The sequence below is a fragment of the Eschrichtius robustus genome, chromosome 9, assembly GCF_028021215.1.
Source record: "Eschrichtius robustus isolate mEscRob2 chromosome 9, mEscRob2.pri, whole genome shotgun sequence".
In the NCBI taxonomy this organism is placed as follows: domain Eukaryota; kingdom Metazoa; phylum Chordata; class Mammalia; order Artiodactyla; family Eschrichtiidae; genus Eschrichtius; species Eschrichtius robustus.
The window spans coordinates 121244913-121268021 of record NC_090832.1 but is presented as its reverse complement, the minus strand read 5'-3'; positions in this window follow the sequence as shown (position 1 = coordinate 121268021).

Below are 23109 nucleotides of genomic sequence, written 5' to 3'. Positions count from 1 at the left end.
TTCCATAAGGACATGAGGAATAGAAGTCTTTTTATATCTCCCACAGCAGAACTAAATAAACTCTTTTAAAGGTTTCTCTTGTTTCCCAGAAAGTGGCTTTCCCTTGCCAGTAACCCCGTTTCTTCTCTATCTCTCCCGCAACCCAAGGTTTTCGAAGCTCTTGGCTGGTTCTGCTTTTTCCCTAAACTTTGAGAACAAATGCCCAGTGGCAATCAAACAATGGCACCTGGCCCCCTAACTATTCTTCAGGCACATCCTTTCAAGGCTTTGTTGCCTCCCCAAGGGGTTCTTCAAGGTTCCAAAATGACAATCTACTTATCCTATAGCATTACACCAGCTTAATAGTTGGTGTTAAATTGCTAATATTTTAAATGCTTAATAAGAAACTGGGCTTCCTTCAACTAAAAGTCTCAATACATTAACATAAACTTTTCAGAGTTGCCACAAAGGGTCTCTGCACCCAAGGTGTGGAATAAGTTTGTGTGGGACCTTGTTCATGAGAACAATCTGGACTTAATTAACTACCACCCACTAATCACAATATACAGATTTTACCTTTGAGTTTTTATCAAATTTCTCTCTTTTAGACAGTGTGGAATGCTTTTAAAGTGTGTTTTCTTCTCACTTTTCTAAGAATGCCTTCTTTTTAAAAATTTTATCCTGGGGGCTTCCCTGGTGGCGCAGTGGTTGAGAGTCTGCCTGCCAATGCAGGGGACACGGGTTCGAGCCCTGGTCTGGGAGGATCCCACATGTCGCGGAGCAACTGGGCCCGTGGGCCACAATTGCTGAGCCTGCGCGTCTGGAGCCTGTGCTCCGCAATGGGGGAGGCCGCGATGGTGAGAGGCCCACGCGCCGCTATGAAGAGTGGCCTCCGCTTGCCGCAACTGGAGAAAGCCCTCACGCAAAGACGAAGACCCAACACAGCCATAAATAAATAAATTAAAAAAAAAAAAGATATTCAGCCTCATTAATAATCAGAGAAATGCAAATTAAAAAACAACAATGAGATATCACTCACTCCTGTTAGACTGATTAAAAAAAAAAAAAAAAAAGAAATCCGAAGAGGATTTAAAAAAAAAAAAAAAAATTTATCCTGAGTTTTTCTATGAAGAGGTAAAATAAACATCACTGAAGTGGGTAGGTAATTATTTAAACAAAAAAAAAAAAAAAAAAGAAAGAAAAAGTAATAAGACCTTTGTTTAAAATGACAGGGATTATTTTGTTAGGTGTCTTCTATCCATTGGTCATCTCCTAATCTTAATTTTCTTATTTGATTACCTTCTACTGATCTTTATATTTTCTCCTTGGTTTCAACTAAACAAGAAGAGAGTTCTAGAACTGAGGAATTACTTACACAGTGTTGACAGAAATTTGCTGGTGAAAAAGGGAAGAAGAATATTAGAAGGCTGATCTTGGAAATTTTGTTTCTTATATTCTAGTTGACAATTCTCATTTTCTGGGATATGTGTCCATGCTAGTCATCTTTTCGCTCTTTTTTTGTTTCCTCTTTCATTTCCCTATCCCTTTCCCCTTCATTATTCACCTATGAACGTTTAAATAGAACTCCTGTTTGAAGTCTAACAGTGCTGTTTAGTTTCCTAAGGTGTCTATGAATCTAGACTCTGCTTTCTAGAGCACTTACCAAATAGTATGAAAACCTTGAGGTTTTCCTTTATAACTTCTAAGAATTTATTCTAGAAAAATTAGTATGTACGGATTTACAGGGATACTGTAGGACATAATTTTTAAGAGATTCGTCTCTCGTATGTAACCTCCTGGACTTGCATCTCAAAGCTTACTAACTCTGTGACTTTGTGACTATTACAGTTGGCCTTTGGACAACACAAGGAGTCTGAACTGCTCAGGTCCGCTGATACACAGCTCTTTTTTCAAAAGTAAATGCTACAGTACTACACGATCTACGTTGGTTGAGTCGGATGTGGAACCGTGGATAAGGAGGAGCCATGGCTACCGAGGGACGACCAAGAGCAGAAGGTCAGTGCCCCTAACCCCCAAGCTGTTCAAGGGTAAAATGTAATTGAAATTCCTGGCCCTCGGTTTTCTCATTTACAAAATGGAAATATGACTAATATCAAAGGATTGTGGTGAGGCGTAGGTAAGATAGTACTTACAAAGCCCATAGCATAGAACCTGTTACATAGGAAGATCTCACGATCTGTTGTTAAGTAGGATTGCTAATGCTATTCTATGATAGATAGATGTAATGCATGTGTATGGGTATGTGTGTATATGTGTGAGGGGGTCCCCTGGGCACTATCGATTTTCATATAAAAATGAGCAAATATCTAACAATAAAATATTAATCAGATAAATTGTGGTACATCTATTCTTGGGTGTGGCCATTAAAAACAATGATCTTGATTAATATTTATTAATATGAGAAAATAGTCTCAAATATGAAGTGAGAAGAGCAGAATAAAAAGATGTACATTGATCCTAGAAAGGAAGGAACTGGGAAAAATAGCAAGATGATAACAGTTTTGTACATTTTTATTTACTTCTTTATACTTCTGTGTATTTTAAAATATCTATAATGAATATAATATAATGTGAATACAATTTTAGAAATAATAGACTTGTGTTTTAGATTTAGAATAAAACTTGGGAACTGAGAAAACTTATGGTTCTTCACTGTCATTTAACACAAGAACAACCCAAAATGAAGAGTGTCTGAGGCCTGTCCAGGGTCACAGGGGTTGAGTAGCTGTGTAGTTTGGAATAGGGGTTATGATGATTGTGCTTTCTAATCCCTGGCTACTGGAGGTTTTACAAATAAATACCCAACTAAATATTTTTAAAATTGTAATATAGATGTTGTTTTCAAATCAATTTCAAATAGTAGCTAATGAACCAAAGGTATGGCATAGTCAACAAATGTTTATTGATGATGACGTTATAGCATGAAGCTGACAGGCTACACAGAATTGCAGCAGCAATGCTGGGTGTGCCCTTTCCTCTGCCCTTGGCAGACATGTAGTGTGATCCAAGTCTGAAGGTAAGATGTGTCCACGACACATTCAGCATGTGGGGATTTCTAGAGCCACTTATAGAGGAGCATTGTATGGTAAGAGGAGGTAGACATATAAGCCTGGCCTCAAACAAAGACTTCGTAATCCAAGTGCAGAGGTAATTTTAAATAAGGAGGTTTGTGTCTGTCACTTAAGTTGGTTCTTTATCCAGCACTACTCTTACCTAGAGAAAACTCACATGCATGCATGCACACATATGCAAATCAACACACTCTCTCTCTTTACCAAAGAATTCTCACCTGAGACCTGGGTAAAACTTTGTTGTAAATAAGAGTGGAAAGAGCTATTTTTACTAAAAGGACATTCAGGGTGCAAAATGTAAGTTAAAAAGAGTTGAAAGGTATTCTTCCCATTTGTGTGAGGAATGAAAAATTAATTTGCTTCAGAGTCTAGAGGACTCCTAAGAACAAAGGATCAATGTGGCACGTGAAGGCCTCAGGGTAGAGAGTTCTCTAGGGTGGCGGCAAAGTGCCAGGCGGAAAGGGAACATCAGCAAGTACAGCATCACCTGGAAAAATGCATGAGCAGCAGTGGAGCCAATAGAATCAGTGTTCTTCTCTGGGACCTGGAAATGCAACAAGGCACTCATGTTCCTTGGTCCTGTGCTAGGTGCTGGGGTACAGCACAAGAGAAACAAGGTCCCAGCCCTTAGCTCTCCAAGAGTTAGGATCAAGTGAAGAAGATGGGCATCAAACAAATAATTACACAAATGATTACTTCATTCTAATTTCAGTAAGTGCTCAAGAGAAGTACAAGGGCTAGACATACAATGGAGAAAACTAATCCAGTTTGGAGGATCAACCGTAGAGGCCTTAATGGGAGACATGTGTCCAAGGAGACCAGAGCAAGAAGACAAAACAAAACCACCAAACACCATATTGGCAGATGAGTGAATCTGATTGTGAGTATGTATGATATTCCCACTATGAATTGAGGGTTTGGTCTTGCAGTAACAGGAGAGGGAAAAGGCAGTGAAATATGATTTTCACTGTATCAATGATCATAAATTTACCCTCAAGTTCAGATATCCTGATACTGTTCATGTTTAAACTATGTTATAAGCTGTTCCTGTTTATAACTACATATGTCCTTAGTTGTAAAACGTAAGAAGGATATTTGGGACCCAGTAATGGGAGACACTTAACTAGATACAAAATCCTGATCCTAATACATGAAAAGTAAAGACTGGGCCATGTGTCTTTAAACAACGTTAGTAAGTCATATTACAATGGATATGTTCTAGCTTTTCATATATTCTTGGGTAGATACTCAGTTTTCTGAAATTATGGTTAATAAATGCAAACCAACTATAATTCACATACTATGGTCATTCTCATTTATATCTGTTCTGTTCTCCCAAATGTGAAATGTTAGAAATAAAACTGACCTTTGAAACCCAGTCGAACCTTACATTTTGTCGGGAACAGAAGCCCAGATAGTTAAGTGATTCGACAGAATCTAGAGAGCAGTTAAGACTCTGCACAAGCCTTGCCTGCCAGGCCTTCACTCTGCATGGCTCCATTCCATAATGCAATTAGCTTTCTTGCTTATTCTCTATTTTGTTCATTAACATGTTCTGGGGAGCTATTTTTTAACTTTCTGGTCTCACCAACCCCTTTATCCTCATTCTTTTCTCATTTTTTTCCACCATTATTTTGCCTCTCTTTTTTCACCTATAATCTTTCTGATTTTATCATTTCACATTTACTTATCATTATATGAATGAGAGAGAATGCAATTACAGAAGAACAGTTAAGAATGAATTATTTATTAAATGTAAACAGTGAGAAACAGCATAATAAGAGAACTTGAGGAAACAGAAATATAGAAAACTAAAAAGCCCTGATCGTCAACTACCTGAAGATCTTAAGTAGGAAAGCATATCCCTATTCTTGTATTATAATCAAAATCATTACATCTTTTGTTCTACTGAAAATGTTAATTAACAGGAAATGAAATTGTATTCAAAGTGTAAAACTTTGAATATGTTTATTAATCATGTAAATTAATGTATGTGTAAAAATCCAAAAATTAAATTATTTTATATATGCTTTCAAAAAAGTTGTATTTCTTATAATGCTAGAATTTATTAATTTCTATTAAATGGAAAAAATTCAATATTAATAAACATTGAATTTTAAACTTGATAAGAAAAAAAATTAAAAATTTATTTAAAGTTATTACCTATAAAAAGTTATTATCCTGAAAGAACACCACCAAACATTCATTAGATTTCAAAACTATAAATATATTGCAAGCTCTTTAAGAAGAGCACATCTTAAAATGTTAATCCTAATAACCACACATTTCCAATGCACCCTGAACCAAATTCTGAACATTTAGCATGTCTAGCAAGAGTTAATACAATATAGTTCTAATGTGTCTTACAAATCACTGATCAAAATGATAGAAAATGTAACAAATTATGGTGAATTTTTACCTATATACTAATCGGAAATATGATGATAAAAACTGGGGGGTACACCTGTGCATTTCATATACTATATTAATTACAACATACATTTCAAAATTTAGGACACAACTATTCATTTAATTTGTAAAGTTGAATGATATATTTGATACATTATAAGAGGACTGACAAATTTTTTTCTGTAAAGAATCAGATAGTGAGTGGGATTAAATTAAGTGAGTGTTTTAAATTAAGAGGGCTAGATGGGCTCTATTACAAGTATTCAGCTCTGCTGCTGGAGCTCTAGAGAAACCATAGACAATACTTAAAGTTCCAATAGAACTTTACTTACAAAACAGGCAGCTGCTGATTTGGCCTGGGAGGGGCACATAGTATACCTATCCCAGCAGTGTACCTTAAGGGCTGAAAGAATGGATTCTGGAGTTTGTCCTCTCTGTTTATATCTTGCTTTCACCATGTAATAACTTTGTGACCTCAGCTAACTTACTTTAGTTTTCTCATTTGTAAAATGGAAGGAATAACTGTTTCCTATCTCATAAGGTTGTTGTGAGGATAAAAATGAAATAATTTATGCAAAGCACTTACTGTAATAGGGTATGTCTTCTTTGTAGGAGGAATAAATTGGTGTTTATAGATATATAGCATGTATAGGCAAAATATTTGGTATTCAACATTAGTTTTCAAAGTTTGATAACATCATTTTGCACCTTGACATTTTAGAAGCATTGGTTTAGTTGTTGAAGCGAAATATCCATACTGATAAAATGGAAAAGAACATTATGTTCTAATGAGTCTGATCTTATGCGTAAGGCATAAACTATAAAAATATACAAAAAAATTATGTAAAATTAGATGTATACTTTATATACATATATCACATACCATATATAGAAAGCATATGATTATGTATTCATGCATATTCAATCGACAAATAATTGTTCAATGACTAATATGCATACTCATTATGCTAAGCAATGGTTAACCTCTGCTTTCTTCCTTTTTTTTTAAATGTGGTGAGAGATGCAAACAGCAAACCATTAAAATTCAGTGTAATAAACTATTCTAATATGATACACATATATTTTTTAATAAGATTTTATGGGAAATTCTATAAAATTCTTCTTGGCAAATTATGGAGGATTTCTTAAAAGATTTTCATGAATATAGGTCTCACCACTAAAAATGCAAGCCTTTTAAGGACAGAGCCTGTGTTTACATATATAGTATTTCCTAGGATGCTTCTCATGTTTTTATCACACCCTATTTGTCAAATAAACATTTTTGAATAAATTAATCTTGTTACTAAGTGGGTAAGGTAGTAACAATGAATTCATCAAGCTTCTCTTAAGTTCATACAATCAATAGTTCAGGCAGTTATGAGGGTAAGTGAGCACCTTATAAATTAAAAATGCAAATCCTATCTGTTGCCTATTTAAAAAGTTGTGATGAATAACTACATAATGTTGGGAAAATAATGAGCTAATAAATAATTGATAGTCTACACAATATTCAATCAACTAGAGAGTAGAGATTATAGCAGAATGATAGTAGCTTGAGTGCCAAGAGTTCTGAGTTTGAAGACCAACCGTCAAAAAATGACTTGGCTAAGCTTTGGCAAATCTTTTGTCCCTACACCTTGGTTTTGCCATCTATAAAATAAATGAGCTTTATTGATTCTCAAAGTAGTGGGACCTATCAGACATTAGAATCCCCAACTTCCTCCCTGAGATTCTGATATGTCTTGTCTGTGGGTTGAGTGTGGAGAGAAGGTACAAAGCATGATGTGGGGTGCACGTGTTCAGAGTGACCCTCTTGATGAGCCACTGTTCCTGATGGCAAGTATGCCTTAGGAACAAGGGACAGGAAAGATGAGAAACAGAGAACTAGATCATCCCTCAGATCCTTTTCAGCTGTGAAGTGGAGGAAATTCCAGTGTCTTTCCCCTGCCCATATCTCCTCTGGACCTTTTTCTCCCCATCTTGCTCCTTCAGCCCTGTTGTGTGTCCACAGCTATTCCAGTAGTTTCAATCTTGCCTTTAGCTGTCTTAGGCAGATTATATGACCTAAACATTTGTGATCCTTTAACTCCTTATCAAACTTCCCCTCCCCTTTATCCTATTCTCCGATGCTTCTGCTTAGGGCTCACACTTATCTGAGAAGCCATTTCCACCTGAAATGTAACATTAAAGTTTGGCATAAAGTGTTAACCAAGCCAGATGATCCCTTTGTACTTTCACAGCAGCCTTCATGTTATGAAAGTGAGTACAAACTATTATGTTTAAAATAAGCTACAAGTACAATATGGGGAATATCACCAATAGTTTATAATAACTATAAATGGAGTATAACCTTTAAGAATTGTGAATCCTTATATTGTACACCTGTAACTTATATAATATTGTACATCAACTATACTTCAATAAAATAAATGAGTAATAAATAAAAAAACAAAAAAATTGAACTTAAAATTATTTAAATAAATGTAAAATTTAATTTAAAATTTTGTTAAATATTTTAATAAAATAAAATTATTTCCAATTGAAGTGCTCAACGTACATCTAGTTATAAGACAAGAATTATTGTCAAGACACTTATACAAATCTAAGACAATTGTAATTCTTTAAAAGAGCACAACGTTCCCCAGGTGCCATATGCAGTGTTGCAAATACCATGCTCATTTGTGAGGACCTGCAGAGCTACACTTTGGAACAGAAAGAGAAACAAGAAAATGACTCTTTCCACAACTGGGACATGAAACATTGTAATGCAAGAAACTGCTGAATTCGTGCTAAGTATTTTTCCCCTCTTACCTAAACATTCTGCGGCTTAGATCCTCCTAGCACTCTGAAATAGCACTACTCAAAAACACTCATGACATTTTAGAGGAGTTGCCTTTTATTTTGAGGACAGAGGGCAAGAGTGTGGAGAAATGTTTGCTTAGAGTCTGAACAGTTGTTAATCAGAGGAACGAACATTTAGGATCTCAGGTACAGTCTGCTACATTAAGTGCAGAAGACTGCAAGGCACAAGCTTATGTGTGTTCTTTAACTGTGTGTGTGTATTTGTGTATGTGTGTCTATCTGTGGGGTTCCCTAGAGCACAGGATTCAGGGGTTATTTTTTCTTAGTCATAGTGTCGTACTGCTGACTTAGTCTATTTTCTCTAAATTAGTATTGACCACAAATATTGGTTGGGTTTACCTAGTAGAAATATGTTCATTCTTTTAACATTTAAAACTGTCAACAAAAGATAAATATTAAAAATAATTCACTACAGAAAGATCTACATATATAAGCAAATAATTGTGTAAATATGCATGAACAAATTTTATTAATTAGGATTAGGTTCAGCTAAAAGTGAGAGAAAAGCTCACATAACAGTGGCTTAAATAAGATAACGTTAACTTTTCACTCACACAAGCAAAACCCAGGGTTGATTTTGCAGCTGTATTCCGGGAAGTCTCCAGAAACCCAGGCTCCTCCCAGCTTACCTCCCTGCCATCATAATGTATGGCCCTTGACACCACAGTCCAAGATGGTGGTATCTGTACCCCAGGGAGCAGATGAAGGGAACTCTGAAAAGGGGACAAAGACAGGGGTATCTTAAGGAAGTTTTCCAGCAGCTGTCACGTGATACTTCTGCTTAAATCCCATTGGCCAGAATTAGTCACATGGCCACACTTAACTGCAAGGAAAGGTTTATCCTGGGCAGCAAGAATCTCTCCTAGCATAGAAGAAAGGAAAAACAACTACTGAGGGGTGATGATCACTTTTGCTACACTTATTTTACATATATAGATTATTGATAACCTATAATACATAATACTACAGAATAGTTTGTATCCATAATTCTTCTTCTCTAGGATATTTATCAAACCCTTTGCCAAAAATATCTGAAATCCCAGCCCCACGTATTTTCTATTCCACCTTTACTGTGCTCACTCCACTTTGAGCAGTTATCTAATTCCATGTCCAGTCCAGTTTATTCTGGAGCAGCCAGTTTCATCATTCAGCATGGATTAACATACTAATTGTAAAGAACTTAGTTTCTATATTTGCAATTGTGTTAAGTTCACTCTTTAAATATCCCAGCTGCATTTCTGCAGTTTTGTTCCATTTTAGGAAAGTATTAAAACTTTGGAAGTGTGACACTGTGATGCCTACTGCAAACAATATACCTGCAAATACTTTCTGACATTGTGGTGGCAGAGGTTTTAGAGAGCAGCCTGACTATAGGGCATAAAGCATAAGGTCTGGTTTGCTTACTGCCTGGGAGATTTTGCCATAACTAGATGCCCTTCACTCTGAGTTTAGTTCTCATAATTCATTAATAAATACCTCCAACCCCAACAAGCACAGCTCTAACAATTAGGGTTAAAACTGTTGTTGTTTGATTCTTTTTTGTTTTTTACTATTTTTATTAACACATTACATGTGTTTAATTATTTTGGTTATTGCTGGTGAACTTTATGGCTTTTTTTCCCAGATTCTAAATCAGATATAAGGAAAGTATGTGACTAACACAGTTCTTGGAACATAGGAGCTCAAAAATGTGTATTTAATTTATTTATTAATGATTTATATTGCATGTGCATTAACAACAAAATAATTATAATCCATTTGAAGGAAGAAAAGTTTGTATGTCAAAAATCTTTGTCAGTTATCAAATCAGGAAGTTTTTATCAAATCAGGAAGAATCAAGGAGAGATTGGTTCAAGATGGTGGAGTAGAAGGACATTTGCTCACTCCCTCTTGCAAGAGCACCAGAATCACAACTAACTGCTGAACTCATCGACAGGAAGACACTGGAACTCACCAAAAAAGATACCCCACATCCAAAGACAAAGGAGAAGCCACAATGAGACAGTAGGAGGGATACAATCACAATAAAATCAAATCCCATAACTGCTGGGTGGGTGACTCACAAACTGGAGAACACTTATACCACAGAAGTCCACCCACTGGAGTGAAGGTTCTGAGCCCCACGTCAGGCTTCCCAACCTGGGGGTGCGGCAACAGGAGGAGGAATTCCTGGAGAATCAGACTTTGAAGCCTAGTGGGATTTGATTGCAGGACTTCGACAGGACTGGGGGAAACAGAGACTCCACACCTGGAGGGCACACAACAAAGTAGTGCGTGCATTGGAACCCCGAGGAGGGAGCAGTGACCCCATAGGAGACTGAATCAGACCTACCTGCTAGTGTTGGAGGGTCTTCTGCAGAGGCAGGGGGTAACGTGTCTCACTGTGAGGACAAGGACACTGGCAGCAGAAATTCTGGAAATACTCCTTGGTGTGAGCCCTCCCAGAGTCCACCATTAGCCCAACCAAAGAGCCCGGGTAGGCTCCAGTGTTGGGTCACCTCAGGCCAAACAAGGAACAGGGAGGGAATCCAGCCCCACCCCTCAGCAGACAAGTGGATTAAAGTTTTACTGAGCTCTGCCCACCAAAGCAACAGCCAGCTCTACCCACCACCAGTCACTCCCATCAGGAAGCTTGAACAAGCCTCTTAGATAGCCTCATCCACCAGAGGGCAGACAGCAGAAGTAATAAGAACTACAATCCTGCAGCCTGTGGAACAAAAACCACATTCACAGAAAGATAGACAAGATGAAAAAGCAGAGGGCTATGTACCAGGTGAAGGAAAAGATAAAACCCCAGAAAAACAACTAAATGAAGTGGAGATAGGCAACCTTCCAGAAAAAGAATTCATAATAATGGTAGTGAAGATAATCCAGGACCTTGGAAAACGAATGGAGGCAAAGATCGAGAAGATGCAAGACATATTTAACAAAGATCTAGAAGAATTAAAGAACAAACAAACAGAGATGATCAACACAATAACTGAAATGAAAACTACACTAGAAGGAATCAATAGCAGAATAACTGAGGCAGAAGAACGGATAAGTGACCTGGAAGACAGAATGGTGGAATTCACTGCTGCAGAACAGAATAAAGAAGAAAGAATGAAAAGAAATGAAGGCAGCCTAAGAGACCTCTGGAACAACATTAAACACAACAAAATTCACATTATAGGGGTCCCAAGAGGAGAAGTGAGAGAGAAAAGCCGAGATAATATTTGAAGAGATTATAGTCAGAAACTTCCCTAACATGGGAAAGTAAATAGCCACCTAAGTCCAGGAAGTGCAGAGAGTCCCATACAGGATAAACCCAAGGAGAAACACGCCGAGACACATAGTAATCAAATTGGCAAAAATTAAAGACAAAGAGAAATTATTGAAAGCAGCAAGGGAAAAACAACAAATAACATACAAGGGAACTCCCATAAGGTTAACAGCTGATTTCTCAGCAGAAACTCTGCAAGCCAGAAGGGAGTGGCATGATATACTTAAAGTGATGAAAGGGAAGAACGTACAACCAAGATTACTGTACCCGGCAAGGATCTCATTCAGATTCAATGGAGAAATCAAAAGCTTTACAAACAAGCAAAAGCTAACAGAATTCAGCACCACCAAACCAGCTCTACAACAAATGCTAAAGGAAGTTCTATAAGTGGGAAACACAAGAGAAGAAAAGGACCTGCAAAAACAAACCGAAAACAATTAAGAAAATGGTAATAGGAACATACATATCGATAATTATCTTAAATGTGAATGGATTAAATGCTCCAACTGAAAGACACAGGCTTGCTGAATGGATACAAAAACAAGACCCATATATATGCTGTCTACAAGAGACCTGCTTCAGACCTAGGGACACATTCAGACTGAAAGTGAGGGGATGGAAAAAGATATTCCATGAAAATGGAAATCAAAAGAAAGCTGGATTTGTCATATATGGCCTTTATCATGTTGAGGTAAGTTCCCTCTATGCCTACTTTCTGGAGGGTTTTTATCATAAATGGGTGTTGAATTTTGTCGAAAGCTTTCTGTGCATCTACTGAGATGATCATATGGTTTTTCTCCTTCAATTTAGCTCTTCTCTAAATGTTTGATAGAATTTGCCTGTGAAGCCATCTGGTCCTGGGCTTTTGTTTGCTGGAAGATTTTTAATCGCAGTTTCAGTTTCAGTGCTTGTGATTGGTCTGTTTATATTTTCTATTTCTTCTGGTTCAGTCTCGGAAGGTTGTGCATTTCTAACAATTTGCCCATTTCTTCCAGGTTGTCCATTTTATTGGCATATACTTGCTTGTAGTAATCTCTCATGATCCTTTGTATTTCTGCAGTGTCAGTTGTTACTTATCCTTTTTCATTTCTAATTCTACTGATTTGAGTCTTCCTTTTTTTCATAATGGGTCTGGCTAATGGTTTATCAATTTTGTTTATCTTCTCAAATAACCAACTTTTAGTTTAATTGAACTTTGCTATTGTTTTCTTAATTTCTTTTTCATTTATTTCAGATCTGATCTTTATGATTTCTTTCCTTCTGCTAACTTTGGGGGTTTTTTGTTCTTCTTTCTCTAATTGCTTTAGGTGATAAAAGCCATATGTGACAAACCCACAGCCAACATCATCCTCAATGGTGAAAAACTGAAACCATTTCCACTAAGATCAGGAACAAGACAACGTTGCCCACTCTCACCACTATTATTCAACATAGTTTTGGAAGTCTTAGCCACAGCAATCAGAGAAGAAAAAGAAATAAAAGGAATCCAAATCAGAAAAGAAGTAAAGCTGTCACTGTTTGCAGATGGCATGATGCTATACATAGAGAATCCTAAAGATGCTACCAGAAAAATACTAGAGCTGATCAATGAATTTGGTAAAGTAGCAGGATACAAAATTAATGCACAGAAATCCCTTGCATTCCTATACACTAATGATGAAAAATCCGAAAGTGAAATTAAGAAAACATTCCCATTTACCATTGCAACAAAAAGATTAAAATACCTAGGAATAAACCTACCTGAGACAAAAGACCTGTATGCAGAAAATTATAAGACACTGATGAAAGAAATTAAAGATTATACAAATAGATGGAGAGATATACCATGTTCTTAGATTGGAAGAGTCAACATTGTGAAAATGAGTATACTACCCAAAGCAATCTACAGATTCAATGCAATCCCTATCAAATTACCAATGGCATTTTTCACAGAACTAGAACAAAAAAGTTCACAATTTGTATGGACACACAAAAGACCCCGAATAGCCAAAGCAATCTTGAGAAAGAAAAACAGAGGTGGAGGAATCAGGCTCCTGGTCTTCAGACTATACTACAAAGCTACAGTAATCCAGACAGTATGGTACTGGCACAAAAACAGAAATATAGATCTATAGAACAGGATAGAAAGCCCAGAGATAAACCCACGCACATATGGTCACCTTGTCTTTGATAAAGGAGGCAAGAATATACAATGGAGAAAAGACATCCTCTTCAATAAGTGGTACTGGGAAAACTGGACAGCTACATGTAAAAGAATGAAATTAGAACACTCCCTAACACCATACACAAAAATAAACTCAAAATGGATTAAAGACCTAAATGTAAGGGCAGACACTATGAAACTCTTAGAGGAAAACATAGGCAGAACACTCTATGACATAAATCACAGCAAGATCCTTTTTGACCCACCTCCTAGAGAAATGGAAATAAAAACAAAAATAAACAAATGGGACCTAATGAAACTTAAAAGCTTTTGCACAGCAAAAGAAACCATAAACAAGGTGAAAAGACAACCTTCAGAATGGGAGAAAATATTTGCAAATGAAGCAACTGACAAAGGATTAATCTCCAAGATTTACAAGCAGCTTATGCAGCTCAACATTAAAAAAACAAACAACCCAATCCAAAAATGGGCAGAACACCTATATAGACATTTCTCCAAAGAAGATATACAGATTGCCAACAAACACATGAAAGAATGCTCAACATCATTTATCATTAGAGAAATGCAAATCAAAACCAAAATGAGATATCATCTCACACTGGTCAGAATGGCCATCATCAAAACATCTACAAACAATAAATGCTGGAGAGGGTGTTGAGAAAAGGGAACCCTCTTGCACTGTTGGTGGGAATGTAAACTGATACAGCCGCTATGGAGTACAGTATGGAGGTTCCTTAAAAAACTAAAAATAGAACTACCATACGACCCAGCAATCCCACTACTGGGCATATACCCTGAGAAAACCAGAATTCAAAAAGAGTCATGTACCACAATGTTCATTGCAGCTCTATTTACCATAGCCAGGATATGGAAGCCACCTAAGTGTCCATCAACAGATGAATAGATAAAGGAGATAGGGCACTTATATACAATGGAATATTACTCAGCCATAAAAAGAAACGAAATTGAGTCATTTGTAGTGAGGTGGATGGACCTAAAGTCTGTCATACAGAGTAAAGTAAGTCAGAAAGAGAAAAACAAATACTGTATGCTAACATATATATATGGAATCTAAAAAAAAAAAAAATGTTCCTGACGAACCTAGGGGCAAGATGGGAATAAAGACACAGACCTACTAGAGAATGGGCTTGAGGACATGGGGAGAGGAAAGGGTAAGCTGGGACAAAGTGCGAGAGTGGCATGGACATATATACACTACCAAATGTAAAACTGATAGCTAGTGGGAAGCAGCCGCATAGCACAGGGAGATCAGCTCCGTGCTTTGTGACCACCTAGAGGGGTGGTATAGGGAGGGTGGGAGGGAGGCAGATGCAAGAGGGAAGAGATATGTGGATATATGTATATGTATAACTGATTCACTTTGTTATAAATCAGAAACTAACACACCATTGTAAAGCAATTATACTCCAGTAAAGATGTAAAAAAAAAAAAAACTATAGACAAGCATTCAGGAGCAGTGTGTGTAAAACACACACATGTGTCAAAGGCACAAACTCCACATGACGGTTTTGTATCATAGTTCAATAAGCCAGTGAAACATGCTGCCATGTGTGCTGGACACCTGCTCAATGATTCTATTTTTCTTTAGAGGAGATTTTTAATACTTAAAATGACAAGACTAGTGGAAGAAACCCAAGTTTTCACCCTAGCATTATGTATCAATTATACCCAGATGTGTCCATTCCTTCTCCTTTTTCCTTACTCTTTTTAACAATTCAGATTGCCTATGGAAAGATTCAATTAGGAAATCTGCTTTCTGCCTTGATTTGTTCATCCCTGTGACTTCACTTGGACTCTTAATCTTTTTTATTTTTATCCTTTTATGAGGATTTTACTTTTTATTCCCCTTCTGGAGATTTTCACTGTGAATATCTTTTAAAATCATCCCTACATCATAGTGCTTTTTTCACATATGTCCACCTACCCATTTCTGTATCTCTCTCTATATGCATGCATATATATATATAAATATGGATATGGATATACATATAGATACACATCTATCATGTTGGGACTGCAGTATCAGCATTACCACATATTCTGCATGGAGTCTTCTTTTAAACAGCCAACCAGAACATCTTTGATTGTTTTCAGGATGTACCCTTGCCTTTTCATTATTTTCCTGTGGCAGCATCAAGAAGTTCAGAACCACATCTGGGTAGCAAAAAGTACCTCAAGTGCCATCATCTGCCATAAAGACTTGGGAGTTGAACTATTTGAAAAAGAAATCCCCTGAAATTCTTCTATATGATATCACCACTCGTTCTTCCCTTGCCTATTTCAATGTATGATTAGCTTCTAATACTGACTAGATGAATCTTGCTATTGGTTAGCTATATATTTTAACACTGATCTTTCATAATGTAATACACATCTGTTTATCCAACTTGTATACTTGCTGCATACTGCATTAAGTACCCAATTAGACCACAAGTATCTCAAATTCTGTATCTCCCAAACTGAATGTATTGTAGAGTTTGTTCTCCTCTAGTGGATGGACATAGAGTCTGTCATACAGAGTGAAGTAAGTCAGAAAGAGAAAAACAAATACCATATGCTAACACACATATATATGGAATCTAAAAAAAAAAAAAAAAGGTTCTGATGAAAGTAGGAGCAGGACAGGAATAAAGACGCAGATGTAGAGAATGGGCTTGAGGACATGGGGAGGGGGAAGGGTAAGCTGGGATGAAGTGAGAGAGTAACATTGACATATATACACTACCAAACGTAAAATAGATAGCTAGTGGGAAGCAGCTGCATAGCACAGGGAGATCAGCTTGGTGCTTTGTGACCACCTAGAGGGGTGGGATAGGGAGGGTGGGAGGGAGACACAAGAGGGAGGGCATATGGGGATATATGTATACATATAGCTGATTCACTTTGTTATATAGCAGAAACTAACACAACATTGTAAAGCAAGTATACTTGAATAAAGATGTCAACAAAAAAGAAAGCTGGAGAAGCAATACTCATATCAGATAAAATAGACTTTAAAATAAAGAATGTTACAAGAGACAAGAAAGGACACTACATAATGGTCAAGGATCAATCCAAGAAGAAGATATAACAATTATAAATATATATGCACCAAACATAGGAGCACCTCAATACATAAGGCAACTGCTAACATCTATAAAAGAGGAAATTGACAGTAACACAATAATAGTGGGGGACTTTAACACCTCACTTACACCAATGGACAGATCATCCAATCAGAAAATTAATCAGGAAAGACAAGCTTTAAATGACACAGTAGACCAGATAGATTTAATTGCTATTTGTATGACATTCCATCCAAAAACAGCAGATTACACTTTCTTCTCAAGTGTGCACAGAACATTCTCCAGGATAGATCACATCTTGGGTCACAAATCAAGCCTCAATAAATTTAAGAAAATTGAAATCATATCAACCATCTTTTCTGACCACACTATGAAATTAGAAATCAATTACATGGAAAAAAACGTAAAAAACACAGACACATGGAGGCTAAACAAAACGTTACTGAATAACCAAGAGATCACTGAAGAACTCAAAGAGGAAATCAAAAAATACATAGAGACAAATGATAATGAAAACACGACGAACAAACACCTATGGGATGCAGCAAAAGCAGTTCTAAGGGGGAAGTTTACAGCTATACAAGACTACCTCAAGAAACAAGAAAAATCTCAAAAAAACAATCTAACCTTATACCTAAAGGAACTAGAGAAAGAAGAACAAACAAAACCCAAAGTTAGCAGAAGGAAAGAAATCATAAAGATCAGAGAGAAATAAATGAAATAGAAACAAAGAAAACAACAGCAAAGATCAATTAAACTAAAAGCTTGTTCTCTGAGAAGATAAACAAAATTCATAAACCATTAGCCAGACTCATCAAGAAAAAGAGGGAGAGGACTCAAATCAATAAAATTGGAAATGAAAAAGGAAAAGTTACAACAGACACCGCAGAAATACAACGCATCCTAAGAGACTACTACAAGCAACTTTATGCCAATAAAATGGACAACCTGGAAGAAATGTACAAATTCTTAGAAAGGTATAACCTTCCAAGGCTGAACCAGGAAGAAATAGAAAATATGAACAGACCAATCACAAGAAATGAAATTGAAACTGTGATTAAAAATCTTCCAACAAACAAAAGTCCAGGACCAGATGGCTTCACAGGTGAATTCTATCAAACATTTAGAGAAGAGCTGACACCTATCCTTCTCAATCTCTTCCAAAAAATTGCAGAGGAAGGAACACTCCCAAATTCATTCTATGAGGCCAACATCACCCTGATACCAAAACCAGACAAAGATACTACAAAAAAAGAAAATTACAGACCAATATCACTGATGAATATAGATGCAAAAATCCTCAAGAAAATACTAGCAAACAGACTCCAACAACACATTAAAAGGATCATACACCATGATCAAGTGAGGTTTATCCCTGCGATGCAAGGATTCTTCAATATATGCAAATGAATCAATGTGATACACCATATTAACAAATTGAAGAATAAAAACCATGTGATCATCTCAATAGATGCAGAAAAAGCTTTTGACAAAATTCAACACCCACTTATGATAAAAACCCTCCAGAAAGTGGGCATAGAGGGAACATACCTCAACATAATATAGGCCATATACGACAAACCCACAGTAAACATCATTCTCAATGGTGAAAAACTGAAAGCATTTCCTCTAAGATCAGGAACAAGACAAGGATGTCCACTCTCACCACTATTATTTAACATAGTTTTGGAAGTCCTAGCCACGGCAATCAGAGAAGAAGAAGAAATAAAACAATACAAATTGGAAAAGAAGAAGTAAAACTGTCACTGTTTGCAGCTGGCATGATACTATACACAGAGAATCCTAAAGATGCCACCGGAAAACTACTAGAGCTAATCAATGAATTTGGTGAAGTTGCAGGATACAAAATTAATGCACAGAAATCTCTTATATGCCTATACACTAATGATGAAAAATCTGAAAGAGAAATTAAGGAAACACTCCCATTTACCATTGCAACAAAAAGAATAAAATGCCTAGGAATAATCCTTCCTAGGGATATAAAAGACCTGTATGCAGAAAACTATAAGACACTGATGAAAGAAATTAAAGATTATACCAACAGATGGAGAGATATACCATGTTCTTGGAATGGAAGAATCAATATTATGAAAATGACTATACTACCCAAAGCAATGTACAGATTCAACACAATCCCTATCAAATTACCAATGGCATTTTTTACAGAACTAGAACAAAAAATCTTAAAATTTGTATGGAGACACTAGAGACCGCAAATATCCAGAGCAGTCTTGAGGGAAAAAAACGGAGCTGGAGGAATCAGACTCCCTGACTTCAGACTATACTACAAAGCTACAGTCATCAAGACAATATGGTACTCGCACAGAAACAGGAGTATAGATCAGTGGAAAAGGATAGAAAGCCCAGAGATAAACCCACACACCTATGGTCAACTAATCTATGACAAAGGGGGCAAGGATATACAATGGAGAAAAGATAGTCCCTTCAATAAGCGGTGCTGGGAAAACTGGACAGCTACATGTAAAAAAATGAAATTAGAACACTCCCTAACACCATACACAAAGATAAACTCAAAATGGATTAGAGCCCTAAATGTAAGACCAGACACTATAAAACTCTTAGAGGAAAACAGGAAGAACACCCTTTGACATAAATCACAGCAAGATCTTTTTTGATCCATCTCCTAGAATAATGGAAATAAAAACAAAAATAAACAAATGGGACCTAATGAAACTTAAAAGCCTTTGCAAAGCAAAGGAAACTACAAACAAGATGAAAAGACAACCCTCAGAATGGGAAAAAATATTTGCATATGAATCAATGGACAAAGGATTAATCTCCAAAATATATATATAGCTCATGCAGCTCAATATTGAAAAAACAAACAACCCAATCAAAAAATGGACAGAAGACCTAAATAGACATTTCTCCAAAGAGGACATACAGATGGCCAAGAAACACATGAAAAGCTGCTCAACATCACTAATTATTAGAGAAATGCAAATCAAAACTATAATGAGGTATCACCTCACACCAGTTAGAATGGGCATCGTCAGAAAATCTACAAACAACAAATGCTGGAGAGGGTGTGGAGAAAAGGGTACCCTCTTGCACTGTTGGTGGGAATATAAACTGATACAGCCACTATGGAGAACTGTATGGTGGTTCCTTAAAAAACTAAAAATAGAATTACCATATGACCCAGCAATCCCACTCCTGGGCATATACCCAGAGAAAACCATAATTCAAAAAGACACATGCAGCCCAATGTTCATTGCAGCACTATTTACAATAGCCAGGTCATGGAAGCAACCTAAATGCCCCATCGACAGACGAATTTATAAAGATGTGGTACATACATACAATGGAATATTACTCAGCCATAAAAAGGAACGAAATTGGGTCATTTGTAGAGACGTGGATGAATCTAGAGACTGTCATACAGAGTGAAGTAAGTCAGAAAGAGAAAAACAAATATCGCATATTATCACATATATGTGGAACCTAGAAAAATGGTACAGATGAACCGGTTTGCAGGGCAGAAATTGAGACACAGATGTAGAGAACAAACGTATGGACACCAAGGGGGGAAAGCAGCAGCAGTTGCGGGGGGTGGGGTGTGATGCATTGGGCGATTGGGATTGACATGTCTACACTGATGTGTATAAAATCGATGACTAATAAGAACCTGCTGTATAAAAAAATAAATAAAATAAAATTCAAAAAAAAAATTCAGGAAGAATCAGATATGGCAATTGGACTGAAATGCTGTAACCGTATACTTGAAAATAATAATCTCTTTACTCCAACCTGTACTCAAAATGGTGAAAGAATTCAACAAAAGCAGGGAAAGTATATGTTTCTGACATATATTTTGGGTAAATAGTAGAATTTAAATTCAATGGAGGCAAAAGTGATAATCCCTAAAAATCTTTAAGAGAATAATATAAATCGATTATTTCGAAGTAGATTTTTTTGCTTTGAAATATCTCAAGAAGTTAGGAAGTCTTCTCTAGCTCTATGATTCTACTGAAGTTATCCAAAAACATAGCATTGTATCTAGTCCACAGTAGGACAGTTGAGATAAGACAGAACCCTAAACGTCTGGTGGCTTCGGTTTCACAGTTCACAAGTTACATCAGTTACCAAGATCATTTTTCCTGTAGAGAGTGATAAAAACATTTCCACTTAACAGTTCTATTGTCCGTTTCATACTCCATCCTATCTGTTGTCCCCAAACTCCTCAACCACACTGACTGCAAGTACATTTTGGCAAAGGGCAGAGGAAATAATTTTATATGCCTGCAAACTTTGAGCTTGACAGAGAGCTGCCATGCTAAAATGTATCTGTATCCATGGGTGAAGTTTAAAGTAGATCTCTACTTTTGCCTCATTTCCTCGGTTTATGAAGCCTGGATGTTCTGTTGTTCAGGTACAAGGACCTTATGGTTATATAAGTAAGTATGTACAAAGGAATGTATAAGTTGAATTTGGACTGGGAAATATAAGGCTGAATCAAGAAATTTACACATGAACTGCTCTTGCATCCACTTTTAGTGCATCGATTTAGGGAATAAAGTGTGGGGTTAACTCATTTTCCCAACTATTATAAAATTTTTCCAAAAATAAATACTTATTTTTGTTTTTCATTTCCTTGAGAAATTAAAATTCAGACAATCAGATTTCCTCTCCCCAATTTATCTGGACTCATCATCCCTACAAATTTACTACTTACTCATAGTTAATGGTATAAAAAATAAGTCTAAAAAGTTTTTATTAAATATCAACTCTACCCAAACTATCTTACTCTTCAGTTATCTAATTGTATGTATCCTGTTTTATAATTAGAAATTTGGTTTGCTTGAAATAATGAGAAAATGATTTACTTCTCCTTGCTCATAAAAGGCTCTTGGAAAAATTATTAGTATTCTGCAAATAATGGAAGAGGTAGAAGTTGCTATGAAATAAGTTTCTGGTTTAACAAAAACAACACATAGAACTATTTAATCCTCAAATGGCTTTCAAAGCATTTGTTGAGGAATATTAGTTTTTGAGGACAATATCTATTAGATGTGTTTGCTGATACATTAGAGAATATATATTTGTATATGTGTGTATACTCATAAAAGGCATATAATTTAAAAAAATTTTTGACTTATTGACATAGTACATATTTAAGACAATTTTTAGTGCTTATTATGATTTAAAGTTTTGCCCATTTTGTCAATTTTAATGTTTTAGTTTAGAGAAGTTTTTACTTTAAGCTTCTTAAAATTATGACTTATAGTCTTTCTGGGTTATCTGGTATTCAATGAAGAAGCTAGAACAAAAGTGGGCTCAATCATCCTTAAAGTCATATGAGTATTAGAATTGTTATAAAAGTCAATTACAAGCCTGATTGATTGCTAACAATGTAACATAAAGCAAGTTAGCTGAAAAGATTAATATCCAACTTTACAAGGGACTTATAAAAGAAAGTCCCAGTCACACAAGTTATAATCAATGTCAAAAGGTATCCAAATCCATTAACTGAGTTTTCTGTTATGCTGTCAGAACAGTTGAGAAATGTCATTAATAAAAAAAAAAAAAAAGGGAGAACAGTGCCACTGCCTTGTTAATTGGCAACAACTTTGAGGAAAGGCTGCCCCGTGCAGAAGGCAAGGAAGTGTTAACCACCCCACTTTGTGACTTGGTCCTACACAATTACCTGGTCATCCTCACCTGCACCAAGAGGGCTTCTCAATCTTGAATTTGAGAGGTAAAAAGAATGACATTGAAAGAGAAAGAGTTACAACAAATCTAAATAAACAGAAGCAAAGTGTTTGCAATGTGTCCAAAAGAAGGAGCTCATTTCATCTAACCCTATTGGAACCTTACAAAGATGTTGTTAGGCTCATAGCTTTCGTTTAGGAAAAAACATGTTGCTCTCTAAGAAGAGAGTTTATTAGAGACTTTTATCAAATATTCATTTACTCAATGTAATGGAGTTTAAATGGAGTTGAAAAACTAGATGAAATTTTAACATTATTTTGAAAAGAAAACTTTAAATAAGTAAGGAAGGTATAAATGTGACAAAAGGATTGTTAGCATGAATGACAAAAAGGAAGGTTAAAGAATGTCTGTAGATGTGTCTGTGAAGGTAGTTCTGAAATTTAAACACAAGGCTCCAGGAAGCAAACCTTGGAGAATTTCTAACTGGGTAACTGCTTGAAGGTAGATGCAGCTGTCTTCTCTCTTCTCCATCTTTTTCTGTCTCTTTCCCTCTCCATTCTT